We start from the raw sequence: 7,970 nt of genomic DNA, 5'->3' as shown, positions 1-7,970 counted from the left end.
AAAGCAAAGTGGGTTGATGTGACCCTCATTAAAAGGTTGTCTTGGGGTTTCCAATTTTAACTTGTTAACTGCGAAATCTGGAAAATCTAGTTTTGAAAAATTTGGCCAGAAAACTCGTCCTTTAAATATCGATTGATTTAAATGATCCCATCTTGGCAACAACTCTCGAACCTGGATTCTTTAAGGAAGATGGTCATGTAAATCGATTGATGTTAGCAGTTAGCAGAACAAGTTTCCTGGCCAAATTTTAAAGTATTAATGTGAATTTTTCATAGGACGGCAGTTAATTGGTTAAATTAATGAATCGCATTTTTATTCAATGATTTCCTCAAAGATGGTGACATTTTCACCCAACGAGCTACCTGATTGGCTGTGGCTTCTTGGACCTTTCGGAAAGTACATGGGTACAAACTTCCCAATTTTATGATATTCTCGTGAGTAAAATTATTTAATGATACTTGATGTGTGTGTGTGTGTGTGTGTGTGTGTGTGTGTGTGTGTGTGTGTGTCTGCTGTTATGATGATGCTGCTTGTATTGAGGGTTGTTATAAAGTTCGTGGCATTATTTGCAACAATCCAAGAATGAGGAAATAGGAGTAGGAAATTAGTAAAAATAAGAAGAGATCAAGTAGTAGTAGTAGTAGTAGTAGTAGTAGTAGTAGTAGTAGTAGCAGTAATAGTAGTAGTAGTAGTAGTAGTAGTAGTAGTAGTAGTAGTAGTAGGAGGAGGAGGAGGAGCAGAAGAAGAAGAAGAAGAAGAAGAAGAAGAAGAAGAAGAAGAAGAAGAAGAAGAAGAAGAAGAAGAAAAAAAAGAAGAAGAAGAAGAAGAAGAAGATGGAGAGAAGTAGAATGAAGACGAGGAGAAGAAGAAGAAGATGAAGAAGAAGAAAAAGAGGAAGAGGAGGAGGAGGAAGAGGAGGAGGAGGAGGAAAAGGAGGAGGAGGAGGAAAAGGAGGAGGAGGAAGAAAAGGAGGAGGAGGAGGAAGAGGAGGAGGTGGTGGATGAGTAGTAGAAGGGGTCTAGGAGATTTAGCTGTGAATTTTTTGTTTGTCTGTTTCTTTTTATTTAATCTTTGGTTTGGTTTGTTTTTGTTTTGTTTGTTTCGTGTGTGTGTTTTTGTTTCTTTGTTTGTTCGTTTGTTTGTTTTTTTGTTTTTTTTTTGTTTTTTTTTTTGTTAATCCAGTAGCGGAGTTAATAATTCTCTCCAATATCGAATCTATATTTTACCAAGCAATGACACAGTATACATTGTTGTCTAATTTTGCTATTGCAGGATATATGCCACGATTGCCCTCCATACATTTGAAACCATGGTCACATGGACGCTATGTCGGTGAGTCTCATTGCCATTCAAATTCAAGGCCGCTTTTCCAAAACTCCTTAAGTTGATTTTTCTACTTTTTGAGATTTTCTATCCATGAGATAACTTGAAACGAAGATAAAACTTTATTTTAAGCATCAAATAGCACAAGAATTCCCCTTGATTTGTGTGAATTTGAGGTTTAAATTTAATAAAATAATAGACCAAATGAGACATTTTAGGGAAAATAATCCTCAAATATCTCAAAATGGGAAAAATGGAGAGAGAGAGTTTTGGAAAATCACTCAAAATTGGAAAATGATACAATACTCGCCGGATACTAGTAATACTCTCGGTAGAAGCCAAAAAGCGTGCTGGAATTTGAACGTGCTAAAATTAGATTTTCGTGGAATGTAACGACGTATTATATAAATAAAATCTATCAACCATCCCAGCGAGCTGATTGCTGATAGCTGATAGCGTGCTACTGGGATTCAACGCGCGAGAATCCAGCGAGTACTGTATTAACCCTCTTCAACCAGTATTCGATTTTACTTTAACCTGACATAGATAAATAAATGAATAAATATGAATGAATGAATGAATGAATAAATATCAACATTCATTTATATATAGCAATTTTACTGATTGACCATACACAATGCGCTTCACAATATTTCGTTTATTCCCCTAGCAGGTCATATGGTACCACATTTCCATTCCATAAGTAACATTCGTCTGTAATGCGTCATTTTTGTACTAATACGCTTACAATAAATATCCATCGCTGCCTGTTGGCAGGTATTCATTCACATAAGAGTCGAATGTGGTAATGTGTGTTAAGTGCTTTACTCAAGAATACAATGTTGGGAACAGGAATTGTCCACGACAGTGTCACCCAATAACCAGGCTTAACATTGCTTGACTTTTGTGACAAGACCGAGCCACCAAGCCACGTACGATATACAGCATTGTGGTCTTGTGACTGGTTCAACTTCCGATTTAACCCTTTTCTTACCAGCCATTTTCAGAATTTTACCCAAAATTTCACACCCACCTCACACAAAGATAGTTTTTCTTACTCAAACAGAAAAACAACAAATACATTCTATCAATAATATTGATCGGCAAAATGAACTCTACAACACAGCGTCACGTTTTTTTAGCTATAATAAAACATTGTTCTTGAAATTGTGTGATTTACAAAAGAAGTCCGAATGATAAAAGTGCTGGTTGGGTTGTAACGAATGTGACAATTTTCCTATGGTTGTTAAAGAGAGGGTTAACTCACTCAATTCTAGAGATTTTTGCTACTTTTCAAAATTGGAAAAAAATGTATTAAAAATGAGCATGTACATAGATAGTTTTCTTCTTCTTCTTCTTCTTCGTCCTGTGGAAACCTCCAATATTGTCGAGGATCACTCCACAGTTTGTAGGGTTTTACATTTTAAACTTGCTACGGCGGCCATCTTGGTTCTAAACAAAGAAAATCATTACTTTTTATTTTTCGTGCTGGCTAGAACTTTTCATATGCCTTGTGATCAGAATGTGTAAAAGTCAAAACATGATCAAATTTATGTGGTTTTTTTTTTCCTCTGGAAACTCTTTTATGCTCGCCGGAGAAATATTTCATACGGGCGTCCGCCATTGTTCCGTTAGTTTAGAGCCAGTGTTGCTAAGTTACCATGCATCATTAGGAAGGAAGTGACGTTACGACTGTTGAAGAGTATTGTTGTGACGAGAGAACGGGAATGAAAATTTGATCACGTGATCGTTCGTATAACTAACTTGGTAATAACGTCAATGAATTCGACCTCTCTCTCTCTCTCTCTCTCTCTCTCTCTCTCTCTCTCTCTCTCTCTCTCTCTCTCTCTCTCTCTCTTGATCATTGTTATTGTTTTTATACCAACCTAGTCACACGATTATCTCGATTATAATAATATTATAAACGTTTAAGTTTACACACAGTTTGATCAAGCGGTAGAATAGTGGATATTTTCCTTAGACACGCACCACCGATAGTAAAACCTGTGTAACTTGCTAGGTTTACCAATCACTGCCATTATTGTTTACATTATGACAACTGTCCGAGAGGCGTGGTTATCTAGGTGTCTATTGTTCTATCAAATCAAATGTACGCACATGTAAGTGATGACGAATCAATTTAATCGGCTGTCATTTTCATCATTTCAGACGACGTCACTTCACAATGGCCGCAACATACAAGTGGACAGTCTCTACGTTCATCTTTGGATATCTGTCATTATATCTGCTTAGACAACTACACCCGAGGCAAAGCGGTTACTGGAAGGAGAAATAATGGGGAAAACACCACCAAGACTCTCTCTCTCTCTCTCTCTCTCTCTCTCTCTCTCTCTCTCTCTCTCTCTCTCTCGCTCTCGCTCTCTCTCTCTCTCTCTCTCTATATTATATATATATATATATATTATATATATATATATATATATATATATATATATATATATATATATATATATATATTAAATTGTCACTCACATTATATGGCCGAGACGTTCGTTTCTGTGGTTTTTTTCCACGTCCTCAGTCGGCGAAATGTCTTGAAGAAAAAATGTGTATTCCATACGACACAACGGAAGCAAGGACAAGCACCTCGTATGGAATACAATTTTTTTTCAAGACATTACGCCGACTGAGGACGTGGAATAAACCCACAGAAACGAACGTCTCAGCCATATAATGTGAGTGACAATTTATATTTTATATTAGCTCTAACCATCATTATAGAGCACTTTCGTACCTACGAGTACCCACCATCACTCATATATATATATATATATATATATATATATATATATATATATATATATATATATATATATATATATATATATCATAGAATTAAACGAATGAGAATACGTACGAAGCCTAAAAAGTGTCCACCAATGAAAGCATTCAGCGCCATTTTGTTGTTGGCTGAGAATGTAGTAATTACTATTCATTCGGTATCTATGTCAACATAACGACACAAGAAAAACAACAAACAATATCAAAATCCACAATAAAATGTTTCAGAACTGTTGCGTATATTTATGGCACAACGAAGCTGTCAAAAAATGAAGTTAGAGAATGTGTGTAATCATGTATTATAATAACCTGTAATGTGTTTTCCAACCACCACATCATCTACTACTACAACCACCACCACAATATCATCACTAACACTACTACTACAACCACCAGCCCCACATCATTATCACTACCACTACTACTACACCACCACAGCACATCATCATCACTACCACTACTACAATCACCACAACCACATCGTCATCACTACCACTACTACTGCAACCACCACCACCATATCATCATCATTACCACTACTACCACAACCACCACCACCACTACTACTACAACCACACCACATCACTACCTCAACTACTACAACCACCACCACAATAGCATCACTACCACTACTACTACAACCACCACAACCACATCGTCGTCACGACCACTACTACTACAACCACCACCATATCATTACCATTAACACTATACTACAACCACCACTACCACCATATCATTACCATTACCACTACTACTACTACCACCACAACCACATCGTCATCACTACCACTACTACTGCAACCACCACTACCACCATATCATCACCATTACAACTACTACTACAACCACCACAACCACATCATCATCACTACCACTACTACTACAACCATCACCACATCATCATCACTATCACTACTACTACAACTACAACCACCAGCACATCATCATCACTACCACTACTACAATCACCACAACCACATCGTCATCACTACCACTACTACAATCACCACCACCACCATATCATCATCATTACCACTACTACCACAACCACCACCACCACTACTACTACAACCACCACCACATCACTACCTCAACTACTACAACCACCACCACAATAGCATCACTACCACTACTACTACAACCACCACAACCACATCGTCATCACGACCACTACTACTACAACCACCACCATATCATTACCATTACCACTACTACTACAACCACCACTACCACCATATCATTACCATTACCACTACTACTGAAACCACCACTACCACCATATCATCACCATTACAACTACTACTACAACCACCACAACCACATCATCATCACTACCACTACTACTACAACCACCACCACATCATCATCACTATCACTACTACTACAACTACAACCACCACCACATTATCATCACTACCACTACTACTACTGCAACCACCACCACCATATCATCATCATTGAAATATTTTTTTTTTTTAAATTGAGCTTTATATAGTGCAATATCTACTAAATGTGCTCAAAGCGCTTTACAAGGGGTCCCTGGTCAACATTTGACATGTAGGACGGGACATGACGCCTGTTAGGCGATATTACAATTTTTCGGACAAAGACAACTCTGTTAACGGCCAGGTACTCATTTTACACCTGAGTACGGTGAGAGAATGTGAGTAAAGAGCCTTTTCCAAGGACTCAACTATGCGCCGAGCGCGAGGCTCGAACCCAGGACCTTCCGATCCGGAAGCGAGTGTCATACTACTAGACCACATAGCCGCATCATTACCACTACTACTACAAACACCACCACCACATCATCATCACGACCACTACTACTACAACCACCACCACCACCACCATATCATTACCATTACCACTACTACTACAACCACCACCAATCATCATCACTACCACTACTACTACAACTACAATCATCACCACCACCACCACATCATCATCACTATTACTACTACAACTACAACCACCACCAACACCACATTACCTCACTAACACTCAGTACTACAATCACTACCATTAGGTTTTGGAGCTTTCCTTCATTTGAAATAAGGAAACTTCGGAATTGTATTTGGCATTGTGTTTATATATCATAATATAATTCTAATCAGTTATCTATTTAGAACTAGATATTATACAATATGTATGCCAAATACCACCCCAATTCCCTTTCTTGTGTGCGGGAATTCCTCTTTCGGCATTGAAATTGAGTGTGCGAGAGTCATCACTACACACATAAACAACAGAAACAATTTAAAAACAAGACTATGACACGCAACCACTCACACACGAGGCTATACTATTTATCCTTTTCTCTATATAGAATAGGACAAGACAAACAATAGCTTGACTCTCGCTACACTTCGCATTGATGTGTGTCGTCTCACGAGTTCAACTCTCGGTCGACCTGTCAATATTCCGATTCCTTTTTGCCTCGGACGTAATCATTAATAGAATGTTGTGTGGTTTTGACCGTGAAGAAAACCTTAAGAAGTCACATTTATATCATTTTAGAGAGATCGTTTTGAATAATTTTGAGTTAAACGAGCGAGCAGCAACTTGTTTTCATGAACGGCCGATCAGCGCTTGTTTACTATAGTAACGCGATTCCCAGCCAACAACAAAATGGCGGATATTTTTCTCATCGAGGCCGCTGGTTGGTTAGCCAATAAGAGCACCGTACGGTTTCCATTGGGTAAATTCCTTGATATATATATATTTTAATATTTAACACAATGTTGGAGTCAGTCTACATCGATGTTTCAGGCCTTTTTCAGCCATCGTCAGGACTGTGTGTTACATGAGTTTGGTTTGTTGTGTGTTGATGCTTGTTGACGTGGTTTCGTAGGTTTGTAGTTGATTAATATTTAATATTTCTCTTCCAGGCATAAGCTACATTGTTTTGATGTTGGTCTGTACCCTGTTGCTTTAGATATAATATAACAGGGTACACACCAACATCAAAACAATGTAGCTTATGCCTGGAAGAGAAACATACTATTTTTAAACACCCTCATGAAGCCACACTCAACACGAAAAATGAGATGTACAATACTTGTCCACATCGCCGGAAGTACTTATTTATCAACTACAAACTTACGGAACCACGTCAACAAGCAACAACACAACAAACCAAACTCATGTAACACACAGTCCTAACGATGACTGAAAAAGGCCTGAAACATCGATGTAGACTCCAACATTGTGGTAAATATTAAAATAATAATCCGCTCCATTGCTACATGTCGAGCACTATTCTTACCATATTTGTATCCAATACGATTCAATATATATATTATATATATATATATATATATATATATATATATATTATATATATATAATATTCTTCTTCTTCTTCTTCTTCTTCTTCTTCTTCTTCTTCTTCTTCTTCTTCTTCTTCTTCTTCTTCTTCTTCTTCTTCTTCTTCTTCTAGTAAATGAAAGGGAGACAATCGTTGGGTTCTATGTGTTTCCGATGTGTAGTTCGCTTTTCAAGTTGGATCTTAAAAATCGTGTTTATCCTATCTATTGTTGTTGTTTTTTTTAATTATTATTATTAAATGATAGAATGTATGAATTAATCAATGGATAAATGAACAGATGAATGAACGAATAAATGAACGAAAGAATGATTGAATGAATGAATAAATGAATGAATGACTTAATTAATAAATCAATTAATTGATTAATTAATTAATCAATTATTTTATTTAAAATTGAAAAATACTAATATCCTATATCATTTTCCTCTGTCATTGTGGACCAAAAAGTTAAAATAAAAAGCAATACTCTGTTGAATGTGTCTTGAATTGGTGATATCAATTCAATTGA

The 7,970-nt window shown here is 36.9% G+C and overlaps 1 long non-coding RNA gene across 1 annotated transcript; it reads left to right on the top strand.

Annotated features, from left to right (window-relative positions):
* Positions 1-396: 396 nt before the first annotated feature.
* On the top strand, positions 397-3,709 carry LOC144961163 (uncharacterized). The gene is made up of 3 exons (XR_013643074.1): positions 397-434; positions 1,273-1,332; positions 3,493-3,709. It is a non-coding gene; the product is annotated as an uncharacterized LOC144961163 (long non-coding RNA).
* The last annotated feature ends 4,261 nt before the right edge of the window (positions 3,710-7,970 follow it).

This window comes from Berghia stephanieae, unplaced genomic scaffold (genome assembly GCF_034508935.2).
Source record: "Berghia stephanieae isolate SIO BIC M18660-M18661 unplaced genomic scaffold, UCSD_Bste_1.3 scaffold1594, whole genome shotgun sequence".
Lineage (NCBI taxonomy): Eukaryota > Metazoa > Mollusca > Gastropoda > Nudibranchia > Aeolidiidae > Berghia > Berghia stephanieae.
The sequence above is the reverse complement of the archived record's forward strand: the minus strand, read 5'-3'. Positions and strand labels throughout refer to the sequence as shown.